The sequence below is a fragment of the Sus scrofa genome, chromosome 10 (genome assembly GCF_000003025.6).
Source record: "Sus scrofa isolate TJ Tabasco breed Duroc chromosome 10, Sscrofa11.1, whole genome shotgun sequence".
In the NCBI taxonomy this organism is placed as follows: domain Eukaryota; kingdom Metazoa; phylum Chordata; class Mammalia; order Artiodactyla; family Suidae; genus Sus; species Sus scrofa.
Window position 1 is genome coordinate 2736799 of NC_010452.4, and position 25957 is coordinate 2762755.

Here is a 25957-nt window from a genome sequence, read left to right on the forward strand (position 1 = left end):
CCCAGGACCAATCACAAACATATTTTTACACCAGCATAATTTATAACACAAGGAACAATATTGTTTTTGCCCGTAGAAAACCAATTCCTTACTAAGTTCTTGGAGTAAAATTTGGTAGACATTAAAAAAAAAAGGAAAGGAAAGACAAAGATGAGAGAATGTGTTTAATAAATTAGCACAAACTTAGTGATTTAAAATCATACACATATTCTGTGATTCAGAGTCTGGGCAAAGTTTAACTGAGAACTTGGCTTTGGTCTCACAAAACTGAAATTAACGCCTACATGAGGTCTGAGTTCTCATCTGGATGTTCAACTGAAAAGGGGTCAGGTTCCAAGGTCCTTCATGCTGTTAGAGTTAACTTCCGTGCAGATTTAAGATTTGTAGCAGGACACTTTGGAAAATCAGCAACGGAGAGACGCTAGAGTGAGTGTGCTAGCAAGATGAAGTCTATACAAGGTAAAATCATCACAGGAGTGACACCCTATTACCTTGGTCAGATTCTACTGGTCAGCAACAAGGCAAGGGTCCAGCTGAAGGGGAGGAAATCATACAAGAGCTTGAATACCAGAAGGCAGGGCTTAGTGGATATGAGGCATGATTTCTGATGAGAAACAACATAATTCATACCTTTATTTGTCTATAGGTTCTATTTGCTTTTTCTCTACCTTAAAGACATAGACAGAAACATCTGAGAAAAGACCCTCCAGTCCTGAATATGAACTAAGAATATCAGTATTAATTCCTAATGTGGTTTATCTTAAAACTAAAAAACAAAGTAAGAGCAAAAATATACTTCGTCCCTTTGAATGAAAAAACCTAAAAAGAAAGAGTATGCCAAAGCCAGGAGCATTTGCAACACCAAACTACTGACCTCTAAATACTGTTTCCTCTTAAAATCCTCATTGGAGAAATGGCTGATTTCAATCCTTGGCAGGAGGTCCGCAAGATGAGCCTGAGATGGAAACATCTCGTAACACCAGACAAAAAGACGCTCGGCCTTTTGCAGATGATGCCCAATGGGCAAATATAGCGTAATTACAACTCCATTAAGGATAAAGGGATAATAATGATGGCAATAGATGGAGACCCCAAAATAAATATGTGTGTGTGTGTATATATGTATATATATGTATATTTAACATACACACACGTATATAAATGTATACATACATGTACACGCTGTTACGAACTGAAACTTTGCACTCCCACCCAAGTTCTTACGGAGAAACCCTAACCCTTATGTGATGCTATTAGGAGGCGGAGCCTTAGGAGGATAATTAGGTCTGAGAGCAGAGCATTCGTGCATGGAGTTAATACTCATACAGAAGACCCCGGGGCTCTTCTACCCACTTCTGCCACGTGTGACACAGGGAGAAGACGGCCCTCTGCAAACCAGGAAGAGTGCCTCCCCAGATACTGACCTGCCAGTACTCTAATCTTGAGCTTTCCAGCCTCCAGAACTGTGAGAAATAATGTTTGTTGTTTAAGCCACCAATCTACAGGAATTTTTTTTTAGGACTGCACCTGCTGCATACAGAAGTTCCCAGGCTAGGGGTCCAATCAGAGCTACAGCTGGCGGCCTACGCCCCAGCCACAACAATGACAGATCCGAGCCACGCCTGTGACCTCCACCACAGCTCACGGCAATGCGGATCCTTAACCCACTGAACAAAGCCAGTGATCAAACTTGCATCCTCACAGATCCTAGTTGGGTTTTTAACCCCTGAGCCACAAAGGAAACTCCCTATGGTAGTATTTTTAGAGTAGTTCAGACTACGGCCCAAACACACAGAATTTGATTTTTTTTCTTTTGAAGACACCAATGCATCAACTCATTATTTTAAAAACTGCAAAGGGAAACAGCAGGAATTTTTTCTGTGTTTTAACTTAATAAACTAATATCAGTGTAACTAAAAATGTGATGAGAAGATGTTACTCTATTAATGTATATCAGCTAACAAATTGATAATATTGTAATTAATTTTGTAATTTCTTAAAAAATTAATGAATCCAAGTGCTGAACATTGATGGCTACTGATATTCAGCAAAAGAGATGTGCGTGCATGTCACGTGTCATCTGAGCATTCTCCCTCTGAACCTGAATTTAATCAATGCTTCAAGTATTAACTAACCATTTTCAGAATTTTTTTATGGAAATACAGCTGCACTACACAGATGGGAACAAAAATCGTTAGCCTAGAGAATTCTATAGGAAAACCAACCCAGTTTCTTAAAAAATTACTAAAAAGCAAAACAAGGAAGGATGGAAAAGGAATCTCTAGATTAAATGAGTCATAAGATATGTCAGTCATTCATATGTGTGAATCTTTTGAGTCTGGATTCAAAAAATATACATATGTATGTAATACACATATATATACTCATACATATACACGTGCACACATACATTCATACACATATATACCCATGTGTATATTATATACACATATACACATAATATACATATACACACATACATATACATACATATGTATATCATATACACAATATGATACATGTTTACACATTACATTATATGCATAATGTACATCATGTACATGCATATTACATGTACTATATATTTATATAACACACATACGTGCACATCATATAACATGTATTATGTGTGTATACTATATACCACATATGTATATGTGAGTGTATATGTATATTAGTATATGTAGTAGTATTTTCCACACTGAATGGATATGTGAAATTAAAGTTACTAGGAATTAAATGTTTTCACAGGGTGATGTGCATTGTGTTCATATTATAGATAAAAGATAAACAGAGATAGGAGAGACACAGTAGATGAAACATGTGGATGAAATAAGACGGTATCTGAAATCAGCTTGAAAATAATAGGGGTTGGCTATCCATATAGACGAGGCAAGATGTGCCATGAGACGATTACTGCCGAATCGGGATGATAACTACACGGATTTTTATTACACAATTTTGCCTCTTTCTGAATGGTTTTCCTTGAAAATGTTAAGAATCTGGCTCCTTTTCTAAGATATTTAGCTCCCAATTATCTCCAAGAAATGTTGAGACTATAAAACAACAGCAAGAGTTTGGCATTGTAAAATAGTCAGCGAAGAAGCATCACCGCTGCCCAGTTTAAGCAGACGGGGTAGTGGTGTGCTTACTGGGATGTGGTGGAGGGTTTGACTTGCTCTGAAAACTTGCCATCCCCACACTATGGTTTCCTCACGGATAAAATGGATCAAACAGAGTAGCTGAAGGAAATAACACCTTACAGACACCGAAAAAAACCATTTCATAATAGTAATCTCTAAACGTTCATAATGTTAAATTACCTGTTATAGCTATCAAAATCATCTCCAAAATCAACATTATTATTAACAATATGTAAATAGTAATATAATATTATCTTCTGCAGCTGTAGTTAACCCTTCAAAATAATTGTGTTTTCTAAGAAGATAACAACTAACTCCAATGTTACCGAGGGGCATTTAAATATCATTATGAGACTTGAAATAATATCAGTGCACAACTCAGCCTGTGTAATCAAAAGACACTAAAATATACATCAGGACACAGATCAATAAAGTATGTATACATCAATAGCAAAAACGATACCTCTGTGATGAATTAGTCATGTGATCTGGGGTTAGGAGGAAAGATGGAGTTATCATTTCAGATAAAATCTTATTAAGCTTATATCCTTTAAAAACATTAGATTAAAAGATTTACCTGTTGAGAAAAATTTTCATACACAATGAACTAGTAATAAATTTCATAAAATAATTAAAATCTCAAAGAATAAAGCTCATGTGTGTTGTTATGCAGGTACTTCTAAATGACAGTCCAGAATTACCGGTGAAACATTTTTATCTATAAATCAGATTCTGGAGTGTAGTTTGCAAAACTGCTTCCTTGAATTCGAGTATCCATCATGTTTTTTACTGTGTTCTTAGTTTATGAACTCCGTATAAACTACAGACCTAATTTATAACCTTCTGTTTTCTCTGGCAATATTAAATACTCCACATAGGAAGAGAGAAACCTGTGGGCATAAATCACAGTTCTTAAACTTACTCATATGCAACTAATGTAAATTTACGGAGAAAAAATAAATTACAAAAATTAAAACCTTTCACTGGAAAACACTGTGACCAGGTTTTAACATTCAATAGGCTTTGAATCAAGAACAATAAAATATTATTATGCCCTTCGCATTTGAAAAGCAGTTATGTCGATGCAATGTTTAGTCAATTAGGTCTCATTCAGCTTTCAAGACATTATGCAGAAAAAGGACAACTTGTAAGTAAGGCGTAGGAAAGGGATTTGCAATTTATCAAAGGGTGATTAAATTCTCTATCAGTCTAGCTTCATTTACCAGTATCCTTGGAAGAGCACCATCTTTTTAGATGTAGACAATTGAATGTAATTTTTTTAAATTAGTACTTTGCTCTGATAAAATTGATCTAATTTTGACCTTTATTGCCTTAAAGAATGAACCATAATGGAGGCCGTCTGTTAAACTACCCACTCTTTTCCAATTTCACTTAGTTAAATCTACTGTAAGAAAAAGATCTTTCAATTTTTAAAACTTTTATCTTGATTCCAGCTTAATCATAAATAAGTAGGTTACCCAAGTGTTTATTCAAAATATATATAATTCTCAGTCTCAAACAATGCATTTTAGGAAGCTATATTACTCAAGTTTCTAGAGCTTAAAATAGATAAATAAAAACTGTGTTATCCAAATTATTTTATTCTCATATAAACTGATGCTTAATAGAAAGGGTTCATACTGAAGAATTACATCATTTTTGTAAGTTCAGAAAACCTCAAATTTGATTATTTTGATTACATGATTTTTAAAGAAAAATTTGATACTTGTTTGCATATTTGAAAAATTATTCAAATAAAATATTTTATATGGTTTCAACTTTAAAAATTGATAATTTAAGAGCTTAAATTATGAGTTTTTTATTTCCATTCCATAGTTTAAATATTTTAAATTAACTTACTATGTATTCTGATATAAGTTAATGTAAATAAATGAATAATGTTCTTCAAAAGTATTTTTATTTCTAAGTTGCCAAGTCCATTCTCTTCTCTCATGTCAGACATTTATCTTTATAATAAGGCACAACAGTTTTTTGTAAATTTGTCAAGTGCTACAAAATCTACCTCTGATCTGCATCTCATTAGGCAGTGATTCACCCATACGAAGAAAATAACTATTTATAAACTGCTAAATTTTATTCAGTGATTTCCAACTTCAGAATCAGAAATCTTAAATTCTAAATATTTAATTAATAGAATTAAAAACAATCAAAGTCGTAGAAAGTGAGCCAGAGGCACTCGGATCCTGCCTTCTACGAAGTGATAGTTAAGTCATGTCCACACATTTCAACAGTGTTCAATGGAGACCTTTTCATGAAAAAGGTGACACACTTTAAAATATTTTCATTAGCAGACTTATTTCTTGAACCGTCTTAGGATTACAAAAAATTGAGCAGTAAAAACAGCGTTTTCATATCCCTCTTCTCACTCCTCCCAGTTTGCCCTGTTATTCATATCTTGCGCGCATGGGGTCCAATCGCTGGAATTAAGAAGCCACTATTTCTCTATGATTATGAACATTTCAAGAGTTGACATCCGTCTTTGCTTTTTGTGCTGTGGATGCCATGGGCTGTGACAAATGTATGATGGTACAGATCCCCACAACAGTAACTTGCAGTCTAGTTCTGCTCTACCCTCAAGAGCCACCATTCTTGCCTCCCTTCCACACATACATTTTTAAAATGCAAAACACTCATTTATCAATTTTTTTAAAATTAAAGGAATGAGAAGACTTCAGGGGGCTTATCTTCTCCAGTCAATGAGGTAGACCAGCCAGTCAGGCAATGCTTCAACTGAAAGTAACTTAGATGTCTGGAAAATAAAATTTCCTAAAGGAGGCAAAGAGCTGGCAAGAGAGCAGGGTGTACACAAGACAGAAACTAAATGGAGGGAGAGTTCCCATGGTGGCACCGTGGGAGTGAACCCAACTAGTGTCCATAGGATGTGCATTTGATCCCTGGCCTCGCTCCAAGGGTTGGGGATCCAGCATTGCAGTGAGCTGTGGTGTAGGTCACAGATGCGGCTCAGACCATGTGTGGCTGTGGTTGTGGTGTAAGGCCAGCAGCTGCAGCTCCAATTAGACTCCTAGCCTGGGAACCTCCATATGCTGCCGCAGGTGATACCCTAAAAAGAAAAAAAAAAAAAAAAAATGGAGGAAGAAACCCTGGAAATTCAGCGGAGCATGTAAAAAATGACTTGCAATGAGAGTATTAACCAACAGAAATGAAGGGAGCTTTAGCTTTCACACATTCCAGGAATAGAGGGGATAGGACACAAAGGAGAATTTTCGCTAAAGCTGGAGAATATAAAATAAGATACTCATTAAATTGGGATTCCAGTTTCTAGATAAAGGTGAATTAAGAGTAAACCTATGCTCCAGAGCTCTAGAAAATTGCTTCTCTTAATTTGGTACTCAGTGGAGTTGGAAAAAAATTGCCCCTAAAAATTAATGATCAGAAGCTAGCCCTCATACGAATTTGCAGAATGAATTCAGTGTACTCCAAGCAAAGAATTTACTTAAAAATAGTTCAGTACAAGTAATGGTTAAACATACACACACATGTACATATATAAAATGCTGATGCAAACACAGATTTCTGAATCAGAGACTTAATTACACATGAAACCTCTTGAAGAAGAGCATACTCATACCTTGATCACTCACTGGACCCTGCAGTGAGAGTCGGATGTGACCTGGGTGTACAGGGTTCTGTGCCAGAGAAGAGGAACCTTGAAATTTTGAATCTTACACCTGGTATAGCTGCCTATCCTCTCCTGCCGAGAAGACAAGGAGAGTCTTTATCTTTCTAATATAAACATATCCTCTCTGGGGAGAGAATAGAAGGTCCCAAGCCCAATTATATATTTTTGTTGTTGTTCCCCTGCTTTTTAGTGCCACACCTGTGACACTGGAAGTTCCCAGGCTAGGAGCTGAATCCAAGCTACAGCTGCCGGCCCACACCACAGCCACAACACAGCCAGATCTGAGCCATGTGTGTGACCTACACTGCAGCTCATGGCAACCAACGCTGGATCCTTAACCCACTGAGTGAGGTCAGGAATCCAACCCACATCCTCATAGATACTAGTGGGCTTTGTAACCCCCTGAGCCACAACAGATAACTCCCATCAATTACCTTTCGTGATGGGAATAAATGGCTCCAGAGAGGACACAAATACAATCAACAGGTCTCTACTGAGGCCACTATCCTTACTTCCAAGACATACCTGCTATTATGAAATAAAATTCATATTGTTACGGCAAGACAAAAAAAAGTTGAAAGAATTTTCTCTGCCTTTTGGCCTACCCTCACCCCCTACTGTGGACGGTGTATCTGCATTATGTATCAACCAAACGTCCCCCACCAGCAAAATACGTGCTCAACCATAAAGTAACATTCTCCTAGCATCAATAAGACAACTCCTTAGTAGAAAACATTCCTTCTTGATTTTGTAAGAGGCCAAGATATTAGACCTGGACTGCGTAAACTGTCAAAAACATCTTATTTAATGTCCAGCTCTCTGGCTCAAAAAAGTTATTTATGCATAACTGTGCTTTGACTTCTTTTTTTTTATTACATTTTTGATTTTTTTAATCCTAAAACAACCAAAAGCAGAAAACCTACACACTGACAGCATATCATCAATATCAGGATTGTGCTTTGACTTCTAACAGGCAGAACAGTTGTTGGAGCTTTCTGAGATGCTCTTCTTGTGTTACAATCCCGAAATTTGGCTCAAATAAAATTTCACAATTCTTAGCTTAACTGATTAATTTTTGTTGACACCATTATAATATTCTTTAAACAAAGCTGAAAGGAATTTTTGTTCAGAAAGTCCTGACTGAAGAAACATGAAAATACTCATGGAACCTAGTCCCTCACCAGTAATTTCCTAAGATATTATAAACATTAAAGAATTATTTTTCTTCAAAATGAACTTATCTTTCTTTCAGGAGTCAAATGATTTCTATTTAATACTTTCCAAGAAACTGATGTTACATCCAAAAATAACAAAATACACAAGGGAACACTGCACCATGAATCAGAGCAAATAGAGCCTACAACAGAATCCTACCAAAAATTCCCCAAAGAATTCAAAGATACAAAATATTAAAAATATATATATAACTTATTTAAACATATAAATAAAATATAGACTTTTAGGTAAAACATATTCTTAAAAATTAAGAGCAGACATGAAAATTAACATAACATAAATTCTTGACAAGTGACTGTGTATCAGTGGCTAAACTCAATGAATGTTTATTTCTCATTCATGCACTATTTCAGGATGGAATTTTCTGGCTGGCTGCAATTTAAAAGTCAGAGTATTCCACTCCACACGGGCATTCGAGAACCCTGCTTTACGCAGTCTTTTCCGTGTCAGGAATTTGGCTATCAACGTATCCTGAGACTTCATGTTTAGCTGTCATATGGGAAAGGCAAGAAATGTCTGCAGGTTGATACACTATGGTCCAGGATGGATTTAACACTCAGAACTCTGCTTACACTTAATTGCATGCAACTATGGCACATGGCAATATTTAACGTTAAGAGAGGCTGATAAGTGTAATTTAGCTTTGTCCCCTAGATAGAAGCCATGCATTTCGGCCATCAGTTGGCAGTGTTTGACGACCTTAATAATGACAATGTTTTCCTCCCGAGGATGATGTATGATTTAAACATTTTCTGCCCTTAACACTATAACATCAAAATAGATTATGTGGAAATTGGCCCAATATAGAAGCAGAAATTTAAAGTCTATTAAGTACAGTGAGAACACATCACAGAAGAAAAATCATTATTGATAGAACACACTATATATAGAAGAAACTGAGTGTGCGACATAAAGAAACAAAAAACTCCACACCCTTTTACAAGTTTTTGAAACACTTAGTGTATCCCTGCCTACACATGTGCATGCACATGCACACAAAATATACATATGTGTATAAGTTTATATGTTTCCTATTGCTGCTGTAATATATTACAGTAACAAACATAACAGAATTTCATCCTCTTAACATCTTAGAGCCCAAGAATTAAAAGTGAGTCTTACTGTGTTAGAATGACGGTCTCAACAGGGCTGGTTCCTTCTTGGGGCTCCAGGAAAAAATCCACTCCTCTGGTTCCAACGGCTGCCAGCAGTCCTTAGCTTGTGACCACAATATTCCAGTCTCTGATCTGTCACCACTGTTCCTTCTCTTATCTAGTTAAGTATCTTCCTGGCTCCCTATAATAAGGATACTTGTTATTACATTTAAGACTCACCTGAATAACCCAAGATAACCTATGTCAAGATCCTGACTTGTAACACATCTGCTAAGTTCCTTTTGCCATCTAAGGCAACATTCACTGTTTCTAGGGAGTAGGACCTGAGTATCTGAGAGGACTGTTATTCAGCTTAATAATTTCAGAGTTGAGAAAAGAAGAGAACATCAATGAAACTTACAAGCAAGTATAAGCTAAACATGGTATCTATCAAGATTGGTATAGGAAAGCAATATTTGTAAGCTATTGTTTCTTTTTTAAAATGTTAGTTTTCAATTTCAAATACAGTTGATGTTCCCTATTACAGAAGTTACAGGTGTATGATACAGTGATTCATAATTTTTAAAGGTTATATTGCTGTAGCTTAGCTTATACACAATAGTTTGTAGCTCTTAATGTCTTACCCTGACATTGCCCTCCTCCCTTCCTTCTCCCCACTGGCAATCACTGGTTTGGTCTCTGTTCCCATGAGTCTGCTTTTTTTTAGTTATATCCACTAGCTTCTTGCATTGTTTTAAATTTCACATTTAAGTGATAATGCGCCACATTTTTTTTTCATATTTAGAATTGAGTATCCCTTAATTAAGCTGGTAGCAAACTAAATCTACTAATGCATTTTAAAAGGGATAATACTGTAACATCATTTTTTCTGATTAAAGGATGCAGAATTGGTTAACATGAAAAATCAATATAATGAAACCCCCATTTTAACAGGTTAAAGAAAATATTTATAAATTTTTAACAGAAGCAAAATTAATGTTTGAATATACTAGCAATTATTTATTATAAAACTGCCTACCAAAGTGGCAATGGGAAGAAACATTATTAAATTGGTCATATATATCTTCAAAATTATATAGCAAAAACCATACTTGGTTATAAAAAAAATAAAACCATTCTTAATGTTACAAGATACTCTAAGAATTTTTAAATTCACATTGTATTGGGTATTCTATCCAGTGTAATAAGGTAAGTACTATTCAGATATAAAGGAACAGAGAAAATGAAACAAAATTTTTGTTATTTAAAAACTATGAATTACTATCTAGAAAATCTAAAATATCTTTAGATGTTAAAAGAGACTACACTTAAAAATTGGACTATATATAATGTATAATGATACAAACATATGGGATAAGTGTTTATAAAGCAAAAGAGGAGTTCCCTAGTAGACTAGCAGTAAAGGATCTGGTGTTGTCACCGCTGTGGCGCAGGTTTGATCCCTGGCCCAGGAACTTCTGCATGCTCCAGGCACAGAAAAAAATAAATTAATTAAAAAATAAAAAGCAAACAACTCATAAATATAAAATTCAGCATAGTTGTTTTATACAAAAAAGGAAAGGAGTAGTTAAAATAAGGAAGAGAGATGCAGGGAAAATTTTAAATGTAATAAAGTAAATAATAGAAGTGTTTGATTACATTTCTATCACAGATAATCTTTTTTAACTACACAATATTTTTAAATTTTTTAAAAACTAAGTACCCTAAAGAGAAATAAAAAATTCTCTAGGTTTTATAATTAAGAATTAAGGCAAAATTTTGGTATTAAAATTATTGAACCTAGAAGCCAGGCTATTAAAACCAACTATAGGTGTTTCTGAAACATATATATTTAAAAACAATTATGGAAAAAAATGAAAACAGGACACTAAATACTTTATAAGAAACTTAACTATATCTAACAGATGGCCAACAAACACATGAAAAAATGCTCAACATCGCTGATTATAAGAGAAATGCAAATCAAAACTACCATGAGATATCACCTCACACCAGTCAGAATGGCCATCATTAATAAATCCACAAATAAGTGCTGGAGGGGCTGTGGAGAAAAGGGAACCTCCTGCACTGTTGGTGGGAATGTAAACTGGTACAGCCACTATGGAGAACAGTTTGGAGATACCTTAGAAATCTATACATAGAACTTCCATATGACCCCGTAATCCCACTCTTGGGCATCTATCCGGACAAAACTCTACTTAAAAGAGACACGTGCACCCGCATGTTCATTGTAGCACTATTCACAATAGCCAGGACATGGAAACAACCCAAATGTCCATCGACAGATGATTGGATTCGGAAGAGGTGGTATATATACACAATGGAATACTACTCAGCCATAAAAAAGGACGACATAATGCCATTTGCAGCAACATGGATGGAACTAGAGAATCTCATCCTGAGTGAAATGAGCCAGAAAGACAAAGACAAATACCATATGATATCACTTATAACTGGAATCTAATATCCAGCACAAATGAACATCTCCTCAGAAAAGAAAATCATGGACTTGGAGAAGAGACTTGTGGCTGCCTGATGGGAGGGGGAGGGAGTGGGAGGGATCGGGAGCTTGGGCTTATCAGACACAACTTAGAATAGATTTACAAGGAGATCCTGCTGAATAGCATTGAGAACTGTCTAGATACTCATGCTGCAACAGAACAAATGGGGGGGAAAAAATGTAATTGTAATGTATACATGAAAGTATAACCTGACCCCCTTGCTGTACAGTGGGAAAATAAAAACAAATTATAAAAAAAAAAAAGATGTTCCAGGAGGATATAGGGAACTGGAACAGGCATGGGGGTTAAAAAAAAAAAAAAAAAAAAGAAACTTAACTATATCTAAAATAGTTATTTAGTAAACAAAAAGATCATAAAGTACTAAATCTTAAATATAAATCTTACATATGGATTTTAAATAAGTTCATGCAGAATTAGCACTGAAAACACTATCTCATGTTTTTTTTGTGTGTGTGCAGACAAAGCATTATTTGAGCCTTTATTTTTCCAAGAAGGATTACTTGAAATTTGCAGTTAAAATCACAGCGCTTTGAAGTAGAACATGCTGAAATATTTAGTGTTTCCCCGGCAAATTTTTATGTGGACTGTAATAATACAGAAAGCTTGTTGAACACGCAATTCAGATGATCCAATCCCTGGTTGTTCCTGCTTCAGTGAACTGCAAAAGAGCCAAGAAACGAGTACTTTTAGTTGATGTAAAAGCTAAGTCTGATAGGAGTGGGCTGTGAAGACTATTTTGAGAAATGCTTGTTTTAAAGCAATTAAAGCTTTTCAGTAAAAAAAAAAAAAAAAAAAAAAAAAAAAAAAAAAAAAAAAAGGAATTCATACTTGAAATTTACTAAGACAGGAGATATGAAGTATTCTTACTACAGACACACAACACACAAACACACGGTAACTATGTGAAATAGATATATTGTTTTCTTGGGTTAATAGGGAAGAACAAATCTGACCCCAAAGTGGATCTGTTTCTTTAACCTTCATATTCTATGGCTTTTGTTACAAATTAATCACTCCAGGGATGCTGCCTACAGCTTGAAGTATACATAATGGTCCATGTCCAGGAAGCCTGCCTCCCATGCCTGAGCTTCATCTAAACTACATGTGTTTAGCTCCTAGGAAACACCCTGACCAGACCCACCCGTGAATGGCTGCAGGAAAGAAGTTAACACAAACCCTCAGGAAATACATGAAACAATTTATCGCCTTTTTTTTGAACTTTATCTCTTCACCTCTCCCTCCTTCTTCTATATCAGAAGCCTGGATTCTAGCCTGGGTAAGATCTGCTGTGCGACAAGAGTCCACCACCTTCCCGAGCTGCTAGCTTTCCAAAGAGAGTCTCTCTTCCCTGCTCCAACAACTCACCCCTGATGAGCTGGCCTGTTGTTTGGCAAGGAGTATGAGCTTGGTGACAATGGTGGTAATAATTTCACAATATATACATACACCAAAGAATCACCTAAAGTTACGCAATGTTATTGTCAATAATATCTCAATAAAGATGGAGCAAAAAAAATTGAATTGAATTCATCCAAAAGAGTTACAGAGTTAATGAGAAGGGAGACCGTTACAAGCCAACTGTTAAAAGCGTAATTTAAATTTTTCAGTTTTTGTCTTGTGTCTCCTAAATACTGTTAAAAATAGGTAAGGGATTTTAAGGTTGCAAAGGAGCTAAAATAAATAAAATTATGAATTTTATAATTTTTCTATCTTTGAAAATCAGGTAAGTTATTATTTCCTAAAATCACATTTAAGGATATTTAAATGTAAACAGGGCTTACAGACAATTTAGTCTTTACCTTAATGAGGTGAAGACTGATATACGCAGATTCTGACGAAATTCAGGAGGTGTTTTATATTATGTGAACTTACAAAATTATTTCAATTCAACTTTTTGCAGTTTTGCTTTTAAAGATTTAATTTTCTTTATCTTTTAATAGCAACATTTATTTTATGATGCTCTTATGTGAATTTGTACATGTTTTATATATTCTGACATGTCTATATGAAATCTGGACTTCACCTAATAAAATGTTGACATAAAATATACTGAAGTAATCAGGGAAACTAAAAAATGTACCATATACTCTAGAAATAACGATAATTTTAAAACGTTTTATATGAAATGTTGATTCCGCAAAGATAAAAAATACGTCTGTTTACATGCTTCCATTATTTTATTGATATACTGAATATTTTCTCTGGTTCTAGAGGTAAACTACACCTCTTTTAGATAATTTTTATAGGTGAAGTATTTCTTAGACTTATATATCCTCAGCCAATGAAAACTTTGGACCTTAATAGAAAAAATTTGAAGCTACATTGTTACAGCATGAGTCAAACCAGATATTTTATATTTGTAAACATATTGACTATAATTGGAGAAAGTCGTAAAGAATATAATTATCATAGTTTCTTATTATGCATATAATTGATTTTACAAGTTTTAAAACTAAGTTTAAAAGCCTTAACATTCTGTAAATTAAGCATATTACTTTCTATGAGTTAATATACCTCATTATACTATGACCCCAGACATAGCATCTGGATACTCAGAAAGATAAAAGGATGGTAAAAAACTTCCTTTTGGGGCTGAGTAAAGTTACACTTAAAAGCTCTACAAACAGTGATCTTTGATACAAAGTTGATAACTGGGTTCCATAATAGTCAAAAACTGTATACACTACTGTATCTTATTATCTATCATTCAGGTTTATTAACTTGTACTTGTTAGATTTACAGATTAATATGTTAGCTTGGCTAGGATTCAACCTTTTAAAATTAGATTAGAATTTGCATTTTGGATTAGAAACTGAAGAGGTGTTAAAATCTAATATTGGAGACAAATATTGTTATTAATTAATATCCTTCTAGTTCTATTCATTACAGTGGCTTGGAAGCCTCGCCACCCCAGTTAAACCGATATTTATCCCTCATACTTTGATTTTTATTCCTGACATTATTTTCCTCTTAAAGGAACCTGGGCTCCTCAGGAAAATCACTGATTCCTACCTGGAGTTAGGAGAGCACAACACTTCCAAATAAGGAAATGACTTATTTATTGCCATGAAGAAAGACTGTGTAAAACTTTACAAAATCTTTTGCTATCTAAAAGACACAGCTGCTTGACCTCCGACTGGTCAGGTGCTGATAAAGTTCACTCTATTAAAATGAAATTAGCAAAACCTGCCAAAATGAAACAAAACAAAAGCCATGTGTCCAGAATACTCAAAAGAAAAAAGCACTCTACTTTCATGGTATTCTATTCGGAATGATTTTAAGAATAAAAAGGTTGCTAATATTTATTAATAGTTATTCTTCCAGATTGTAATAAGAATAATACATGTTTAGCCTCAGAAAAAGACAATAATATTCAGATCCCAAATGTTCTCATGCACCAATTAAAACAAAGGCTTTTGGGGGAGTTCCTGTCATGGCTCAGTGGTTAACAATCTGACTAGGAACCATGACGTTGCAGGTTGATCCCTGGCCTTGCTCAGTGGGTTAAGGATACGGCATTGCCGTGAGCTGTGGTGTAGGTGCAGACGCAGCTTGGATCCCGAGTTGCTGTGGCTCTGGCGTAGGCTGGAGGCTACAGCTTCGATTCAACCCCTAGCCTGGGAACCTCCATATACTGCGGGAGCGACCCTAGAAAAGACAAAAAAAAAGAAGACCCCCCCCAAAAAAAACTAGAAATGCATTGTGAGTTAAAAAACACAACAGCAACAAACCCCAAAGGAATTATGCTTGTTGCTGAAATGAGGCTGGCTTATTTTGTCTATATAATCACGTAAGCTGGAGTCTCCCGTGGTAAAGCTCGGGAGCAGACTTAAGGAGCACAAACTGGCAGGCTACGATTGAAAGTAATAGTAGAAGAAAGTTCTATGGCATCTAAACAAAAGAAGACACATCAGCCCTCACCCATGAGTAGTGCTACAGAAGTTACAAAGATCCCACCGCTCCATGAGTGCTTTCCAAAGTAGAGAAGGTCAACTTCAGGCTGGGGCAACAACTCCTCAGGGCACCTTTAAAGCCGTTTCCTGGGCAATCCTTGCAATGGGCTCTACTATGCATTCTAATATGTAGGTTTACTTTTTTTTAAAAAATAGAGAATGAGCCCTAGTCATCTCATGAGTTCTGTTAAAACTTTGAAGAACAGATCAATGAAGCTAACCTCTTGAACATCTGAGAAAACTGAAAATTACTTAAATGATAACCATTCAAGTAATTCATGGTGGCAATTACCCTGGCAATTCCTTTTTGCTGTCATCAAATCACAAACTAGTGAAAATATGAGTTTCAGGAACAAAAACTTGCCAAAAATAAACATAAAAATGTTATGTTCTAAGATTGACTGAATATGTTACCTGTCATAAAATTTGTGGACTTTTTACCTGATTTCTGTCAACCACACATTTATTAAACCAAGGACCTAAATATTAAGAAAATACTGAAAAGATTCAAATAGTTAAAGAATAAGGGAAAACTATTTTTACAAAGGCCAAATATGGAACACAAATCTTTCTTGATATAAATGTTCATACTCACAATAGATGAGTGATAATAAGGCCAATAACTTTGACCAAATTGCAACAGAAATAATGCAACAGAGTATTGTTATGTACTCCATCAAGACAGATAAACAAAAATAGATAAGAACTTCTCCAAAAATGTAATACACAAAATAAATATTCTACTTTTGCCTAATATTCCACAAGCAGTTTTGTTTTTTTTGTTTTTGTTTTTTTTTTTTTTGTCTTTTTGCTATTTCTTTGGGCCGCTCCCGCGGCATATGGAGGTTCCCAGGCTAGGGGTTGAATCGGAGCTGTAGCCACCAGCCTACGCCAGAGCCACAGCAATGCAGGATCCGAGCCGCGTCTGCAACCGACACCACAGCTCACGGCAACGCCGGATCCTTAACCCACTGAGCAAGGGCAGGGATCGAACCTGCAACCTCATGGTTCCTAGTCAGATTCGTTAACTACTGCGCCACAATGGGAACTCCATAAACATGCTTTTTAAAATATTTTTTTCATTATGGTTTATCATAGATAACAAATATAGTTCCCTGTGCTATACAGTAGGACACTGTTGTTTATCCATTTATATACAATAGCTTCTGTCTGTTATCAATCTTCCACTCCACCCCTCTTCCAACCTCCACCCCTCGGCAACCACAACTCTGGTCTCTATGTCCATTATTCTGTTTCTGTTTCATATTTTAGATTCCATGTGTAAGTGCTTGCCTTATGATTGCCTCTCTCTGCTTTACTTCACTTTGTAAGCATCCATGTTGCAGAAATCACATTATTTCTTTCTATTTTATCACTGAGCAGTATTTCCATAAATATATTTGATATATTTGTACCATATCTTTGATATTTGATACATGTGATATATATTTGCTATATACGTACACATTTATATATTGTATATTAATATCTATTTAATATATTAAATCTAACATTTGTCTATATCTATAATATATATAATCTATATATCCACTTAGTATTTATATATACATGTCTATATATTGTAGATATTTATATATATTATATATTATATTATGTATTGATATATTAATATATTGTTTATATTACTTATATATGATATATATTTGATATATATTTTAAAAATATTTGATATATTTGCACCATATCTTCTTTATCCATTTATCTGTTGGTAGACATTTAGGTTATTTACACTTCTTGGCTATTTTACATAGTGTTGCTCTGAACAGAAGGGGTACATGTATCTTTTTGAATTATGGTTTCGTCTGGATATATGCCAAGGAGTGGGATTGCTCAATCACAAGATAACTCTAGTTTTTGAAGGAAATTCCATAATGTTTTCCATGGTAATTGTATGAACTTACATCCCCACCAACGGTGTAGTAGGTTCCCTTTTGCCCACATCCTCTTCATATTTTTTATTTATAGACATTTTTAAAGATGGCCATTCTGACCAGTGTGAAGTGGTACCTCATTGCAGTTTTGACTTGCATTTCCCAAATAATAAGTGATGGTGAGCATCTTTCATGTGCATGTTGGCTATCTGTATGTCTTCTTTGAAGCAATGTCTATTAAGGTCATCTGCCCATTTTTTGATTGGGGTGTTTGTTTTTTTGTTGTTGAGTTGTATGAACTATTGTCTATTTTGGAAATTAAGCTCTTGTTGGTAACACTGCTGGCAAATCTTTTCTGCCATTCTGCAGGTTGACCTTTTGTTTTGTTTATGGTTTCCTTTGCTCTGCAAATACTTGTAAGTTTGCCTTAAGTCCCATTTGTTTACTTTTGTTTTTATTTCTATTGCCTTGGGAGACTGACCTAGGAAAACACAGGAATGTTTTTTATCAGAGAATGTTTTGCCTTTGAGCTCCTTTACCAAGTTTTACGGTGTCATGTTTTTATGACATTTTGAGTTTATTTTTGTGTATGGTGTGAGGTGTGTTCTAACTTCATTGTTTACACGCATCTGTGCAAATTTCCCAAAACCACCTGCTGAGAGAATGTCTGTTCCCCATTGTATATTCTTTGTTGAAGGTTAATTGACTGTAGGTGTGTCATTTATTTTTGAGCTACTTATCCTGTTCATCGATCCATACATCTGTTTTTGTGCCAATACCAGGCCATAAAACACAAGACTATGAAGGTGGTGTAAAGTAACCCAAAATGAGTTTCGACACATGAAAGGAGACAATATCACTAGGTTTACATGGTTCTCCTGTGACCCACAACCCCTGCATTCCACAGTCAAACACTCTAAGGCAGTAGAGTTGAGATTTCAAAAGAAATAACTGTAATTCTTACCCACTGAAAAAGGAAAACAAGCTTAGTGTAAAGGGATATATTGTCAGTAAGTCATAACTGTCCTTGAAATAGCTGCCAAACTATTTATTATACACACGTGTTTTAATAGCTAGATGAGGAGTAGGAGAAAACTCAGCCCATGTAATGTGCAGATTTGCAATGAAAGAATGAGCTTCTATTAATGATACATAATTTTAGGTCTGCTCTCCTGAGGATATTAGATTTCAGTTTATTTCACATGTGTAGGGTGCAAAACTTCAAGCCAAGAAATTAAGTTTAACATACAGGTGATTTATCTCTATTCAGTTCTTATAGGATTTCCATGTACAGATCTTCAATTATATAAGTTCACAATTCCATTTAAATAAAAATTGAAAAATTGACATTATATTGGCACTCCTAAATATACAATAAAATAGAACAGTTATTCTGATGAAAAATGAATGAATGACAATGAACTTTTCATAAAAAATGCTCACTCAAAAGAAACCTGAAACTAGAATTTATAAGTGCCTTTACTAGGTTGCTAGATCTCAGGCCAATATTAAAAATCAATTACTTTACTATATTGCAGCAAAAAAAAAATTAATGTAATTTACAAAAATTTTTAGACAAAAAAATACAGGCTATCTTAGGAAACCATCAGAAAAAAAAATATGTAATAATGTTATGGAGGAAATTATAGGACCTCCTGAAAGACATTACAAACAGTTGAAAGAATAAACAGCTATAGCATTTCAAAGAGATAAGATAAATACTATTTTTCACTGAATTAGTAAATACATCCTTTAACTTCAAAATAAATTCCTAATTGGTTCCGTGAGTGTGTGAAAACAAATATTGACCATAAAATTTTTGTGGTTTCAAAAAACTGCAGAATAGATGACATAGTGTTGAATAAGAATGAATTATGAGGAATAGCTTCATAGCTATTGAGGATTTTTATAAAGGTGTAATTTTTAAGATAATGTCATATTGGGTTATGATAAGAATAACTCAATTTAATTAAAAAAATCAAACAAACCCACAACATGTGGGAATTTGAGGAATGACACTGCAGAGAAGATTGGTAGAAGAAATTATTAACTAAATGGAGCTAGACCATCTGCTCATTAATTTTAAAAAGGATACCTATCTCTACCATATGCAAAACATATTATGGAGTTTAGAACTGAAGTTGGAAATAAAATACTTAAAATTTCTGAGGAAATATAAGGGAATGTATTTGTAATACTAGAGTTGGTATATATGTGTTAAGGCAAACATAAACACAATAAAAAGTTTATAAATTTTGATTCAACTTTAAAGGTCTTTTGTTCTACAAAATACATGATAAAATAAGAAAAATGAAAGGCTGTAAAAAAAAATGCACCAATAAATTTAACAAAAGACTAGTATTCAAAGTACATAGTTCCACAAATGCAAAAAAAAAAAAAAAAAGAAAACAACCTACGTATATTAAAACTATAACAGAAATCCTCAAACTCACAAGTAACCTGGAAATTACTGATTAAATCTACAATGAGATACTCACAAATGGACAAACATTCAAATGCTTGACATAAAGAGGTGCCAAGGATATGGAAAATAGAAATCTCATACGCTCCGGATGATAGTTGCCGGAGTTTGAAGGTGCTGCACAAAAAAAAAAAAAAAAAAAAATGGTCCTTGCCCTAAGTAATTTAAATAGTAAAATTTCAGAGTTTTAAGTGGGGATCAAAATACCAACATTAGGGCAATGAAGACAGTATTGGAAGAAGTGGTTCATGTGTGAATCGACCATGAATTACTTATGCAAAAACACTTATTCTGTCATGGTTCCTTCAACTAACTTACTCTGTGGCTGAAATTAGATGAATATACTCTTGGTGGACTGGTAGATACCTCCATGGGGAAAAAAAAAAAAAAGAGAGAGAGAGAAAGTGGGATGGAGAACAGCCAAGTTGTGAAAGATTCCTTAAATTGGTAACGAATATTTTGAAAAGACATGTTTGCAACTAGTAATAAAACAGACGATGGGCAATCTATCTTTTCGAAATATAAATCAAAGAACTTTGTACATATTCCCAAAGAAACTGTAAAGCATTATTTAGAGCACAGTTGTTTTCATATTTAAAAATGCAATGACTTAAATATCCATTACCTTGAGGACAGAGAAATATACTTGACATATTAACACAAGGGAATTCTATCCCTCTGTGAAAATAGGTGAATAAACATCATATATCCATTCAATTGGATCTCATGTTATAGTGACATAACTGCAGATAATATAATCAGCATTATCTCAATGGCATATAAACATGAAAAAGCAATAATATATATTGTTTAAAAATACATATGTATGTAATATGAAAAATACATGGAAATTTTAAAACCGAAATTCAGAAAAGCAGTTATTTCTCATGCAAAGCCTGAACTCAAGGAGAGGTACAGAGGCATTAACTGTATTGGGAATTAGCACATCCGTGAGACTGCATGTAGGAGATATTATAATTTCCTTAAAGAGTAGAAAAATAGACTATTTGGCAAAATGTAAGGAGGGTAGAGAATATTTACAGATGTTATCATAAAATGTAAATTAAAACCTATACTTATTATTCCATATGAGGGTGATGTCTTCTTTATTTACTTATTTATGGCAGAGCATTTCTTTGGGATAAGTGTTCCGTAGGAAACACTTCCATGGGCAACATTAAGCAAGTGATTTATTCCAGCAAAGTCTCAGAAAGTTCTAAAAAAATTAGGCCAGGAATTAGTCTCATAATTCTACAGAGGATAGAAGCCATTTAATATAGGGGCAAATGGTCTTAGGAGACATAATAGCTCCTGAGAGTGTCACTGTACAAAAAACATGGCACCAAATTTGCCATAAAATTGACCAGCAAAATATTATGCTGTAAGTTACTCTCCTATATGTTTCCAAAGGGACATTATGAGAGAAGGATCGGGGGAAGGTAGCGAGTCACGGTGAAAATGGGGGTTCTTGAATTATGGTTTTTGAGTGTGAATCACAGATCATGGGTCCACCACTTGTTTGCCTTATGACTTTGAGCAATTTAGCTGTACCATTGAACCTTATACTCCTTATCTATAAAATGGAGTTAATGCAAGTCCCACAGTTATTACAGTTAATAGTGGGTTTCAACATGATAAGTCACAGGAACCCAAAGTGCCACTGAGGGTAACTGTGATGTGCCTAATACATACATGTGTACGTTATTACAAAACGTCTGTAGACTTGATTTGTAACATAATTAGCTGATGTCATTTCTTACATTTTCTATTTTAAAATAAACAAATTTTAATTAAATAATTGTCTACTCAAAGTATGGTACCCACAAAAGATAATGTCACAGCCTACCGCTGTGGCATTCAATAAGCTGCACAAATTCATTCACAGTCTGCAACAGAGTAGTACTTTAGTATTTAAAAGTCAAATGTCTGGCCTGCTAAGTAGAGCAGAGAGCAATCAAGAGCACAGACCCAAGAGGACCTAAGAAAAACTGTGTCTGAATAAATAAAATTGAAAATGTTTAGTCAAGAACAATTGCCCTAAGAGTTATCCCCTCAAGCTCCACAGTATTTAATTAGGAAAGAAGAATCCAGACCCATATATAAAAGATGATAGGTAAACAGATAAAGATAAATAATTTACACTTACCATTCTAACACCCAGCATAAGTTATGTGAAATACATTAAGTATAAGCTAGTAGACTTGTATGTTAGTATAAGGTTACAGAAATTTTAAATGGACATCTTATTTGATTTTTAGAAATAAAAATATCCATATATTATCATATTATTAAGGTAATATGACAACTAGCATAGGGAATAGATTATCACAATTTCTACAGTCCTTCGAGATAACAGTTATCTTACAGGAAGCCATATCCATTTCTTTCAAGGTAGAAGTTTGCAATTATAGACAGAAAATAAATGACCTTCTATGAAAGAAATGTTAATAAAAGGCATTACACTCAAATATTCTTTATTCTTTTATCCTTATGTTTGTCTTCCAGTAATATACTTTCCTTTCTAATTTTCTGAATAAGTTATGTTTTTATTTCAAAGTCTAGAATAAAACTGGCCTCCAGTATTGACCTCAAATATACTTTTTAATACTGCTCTTTGGGTACATATTTTTAGGATGTTAGTACCACCAGCTTTGCCACAAGCATATCTTAGATAAAAGAAAAATGAGAGTACTTCTATTTTCAACTCCGATGTATAAAGACCTTGAATAACAAAACTTCCATTTTTGAAACAAGAAATTCTTGGCAAATTGAAAATCAGTGACTTTTCCTGGCCCATTAGAGAATTAGGGTTGCAGTGCAAACCCTGCCGCAAACCATAGAGAGAGAGGTTCATCCAGAAGGTTACAGTCAAAATCTGATTACAGAAGAGCAAGCCTCTGGAGCCATAAACAGGTAGAAATTATTAAGTGGTAATTCTGAGAAATTACTAAAGGCTGAGTATAAACTAGCAAAGAATGCAAAATCCTTGGAGGCTCCAATCTTAGGGGCCTAGGTACCTCATTAACATTTCTTTCAGGGAATTCCAGAAGGCTGTCACAGGGAGGATCCAAAAATGTCCCTTGTCCTGGCCATTGTAAAATCTACCTGGGTCTTCTCCATAACACAGACCTTCTCTCCAGAGACAATCACTTTGCCTAAGTGCAAAATCTTATTCCATGCGGAGGAAGAAAACTTTCCCCAGTTTAGCCTCCTCCATTTTTGCTGCCTTAAGGAAGAAAACATTGCCAACTAGGCATAGGACTACAAGATAATATATTTTTAAGACTACAGCCCAAGGCAGGGATAAAAACGATAGCTTTGCACCTAGAAAAGGAATGTAAGCACAACCCCAAGAAACAGGTACACAAAACTTGAGATTTAATCATAAGGTTATAGAATTCTCTAACACTTTATAATCAAACAGGAAGGGCTCCAGAGTAATACAAGAGACAAAAAAATCAAAAGATCTCTAACAGATTCTAGCTGAAGAGAACAAGGGAAGATTCAAGGGAAAAAAAAAAGTACACTAACTGAACTTGAAGCTTACGGTATCTTTACAACAAATTTTAAACACAGTCTACTTACTGGCCAGATTAGCATAAATATTCACAAAGTCCTATTTACCTCAGTTCTTGTTTTCCAAAACACGTCTTCCTTTCCACAAAACATTAGAAGACATACCTACAGGCAAGATAAAATGCACTCTAAAGAGTCAAAGCATTATAAGAATGAGACTCAATATGGCAGATGTTGGAATTATCAGGCAAGGAATTTCAAATAACTGATGAATATATTAAGGGCATTGATGAAAAAAAATTAGATGGCATGTCCAGAACAAAGTGGTAATCCAAGAAAAGGAATCAAAACTGTAAGAAAATGTTTGCTTCTAAAGAATAAAAAATGAGGAAAATCTTTGGCAAACTTGTTTGTAAATTCAAGACAGCAAGGGAAATAATCAGTGAACCTGGAGGGAGATCAATACAAACATCCCAACTGAAATGCAAAGAGAAAAAAATCATAAAAAATCCCGCAACATCCAGGAACAGCCAAGACCATATCAAAAAGTGTCACATGTATAACTGGAATAGCAAAGGAGATGAAAGAGAAAATGCAACAGAGAAAACAGTATTTAAAGTAGGCATGATGATAATGTCCCAAAATTAATCACGGAAAGAAACCACACACACGAGAGATCAGAGGACACCAAAAAAGAGAATTACCAATAGATCCAGGCCCAGGTCTATGACAAACTGCAGACCCCAAACCAGAGAAAGAATCGTAAAGGTAGCTGGAGACAGGGGATACACCACACCTACAGCTGAACAAGGATGAGCATTACAGCTGACTTCTCAGCAGAAAACATGCAAACCAAAGAGGAGTGGAATTTTTAAAATGTTGAGGAAGGAAATAAAACACCAAAGTAGAAATTTATATCTAGGGAAATTATTTAAGTGAAAGAGAAATGAAATCTTTCTCAAATAAACACACAAAAGAGATAAAGAAAAATCATAACTAGCAGATCTGACTTACAAGGAATGTTAAAAGAAATTTAGGCAGAATTAAATAATAAAAATCATAAGTTTGGATCAATATCATACAAGAAAGTGCACCAAAGAATAAAGGTAAAGTTGAAAATTTTTTTTGTCTTTAAAATTGAGGTATAATTGACATATAACTTTTTATTAGTTTCAGGTATACAGTATAATGATTTCTATTTGTATATATGGTGAAAAGTTCACCACAATAAGCCTAATTGCCTTCTGTCAACTTACAAGGTGACAAAATAGGCAATGCAATATTATTAACTACAGTTTCTATGCTGTATATTATATCAAGACTTGTTTATTTTATGGCTAGAAGTTTGTATATCATGATACACTTCACCCATTTCACACGTCACACAAATCTTTCCCCTGATTTAGCAACCTCCATTCTGTTACCGGAATCTGTGACTATGGTTTGGCTTTGTTTTAATTCACTTGCTTGCTTCTTAGATTCCATGTAGAAGTGAATCATCTTGTATTTGGCTTTCTCAGTCTGATTTATTTCACGAAGCATAATACCCTCAAGGTCAACCATGTTGTTGCAAATATTTCATTCTTATTTATGGCTATTGTATTTACATACCACATCTTCTTTGTTCACTCGTCCACCAATGGACACAGGTTGTTTCCATATCTTGGCCATGTGAATAATGCTGTGATGAACACAGGAGCACATATCATTACCAATTAGCATTTTTATTTTCTTCAGATAAATACCCAAAGGTGGAACTGATGGATCCTATAGTAATTCTATTTTTAGTTTTCTGAGGAACCTCCATTCTGTTTCCCATAGTGGCTAATCAACTTATATCCCCAAATGAGAGTATCTGAGGGTTCCCTTTTCTCCACATCGTCACCAGCACTTAGTGCTTATGTTTTGGTTAACAGACATTTTAAATGATGTGAGGTAATTTCCTATTCTGGCTTCGAATTTTCTTAATGATTAGTAACATTTAGCATCTCTTCATGTGCCTGTTGATTACCTACACCTCTTGGGAAAAAAAAAAAATCTCAATTGAGATTCCCCTCTCAGTTTTTCAATTGTTTATTTATTAAATTGTATGAGGGAGTTCCCCTCATGGCTCAGTGGTTAACAAACCCGACTAGGATCCATGAGGATGCAGGTTCAATCTCTGGCCTCACTCTGTGGGTTAAGGATCTGGTGTTGCTGTAGGTCGCAGACATGGCTCAGATCCTGAATTGCTGTGGCTGTGGTGTAGGCTGGCAGCAGCAGCTCCAATTCAACCCCTAGCCTGGGAGCATCCATATGCTGTGGGTACAGCCCTAAAAAGCAATAAATAAGTACATGCATACATATATTGTATGAGCTTTTTATATATTCTGGATGTTAACCCTATCACATGATTTGCAAGTATCTTCTCCCATTTAGTAAGTTGATTTTTCATTTT

At 34.6% G+C, this 25957-nt stretch overlaps 1 long non-coding RNA gene across 2 annotated transcripts; it reads right to left on the minus strand.

The window, feature by feature from the left end:
* On the minus strand, positions 1–25170 carry LOC102166515. Of its 2 annotated transcripts, none has more exons than XR_002336175.1 (4): positions 25132–25170; positions 9163–9336; positions 492–533; positions 1–394 (listed from the first exon to the last, which is right to left on the minus strand). It is a non-coding gene; the product is annotated as an uncharacterized LOC102166515 (long non-coding RNA). The 2 variants fall into 2 exon arrangements; XR_002336174.1 differs by lacking the exon at positions 25132–25170 and adding an exon at positions 20021–20121.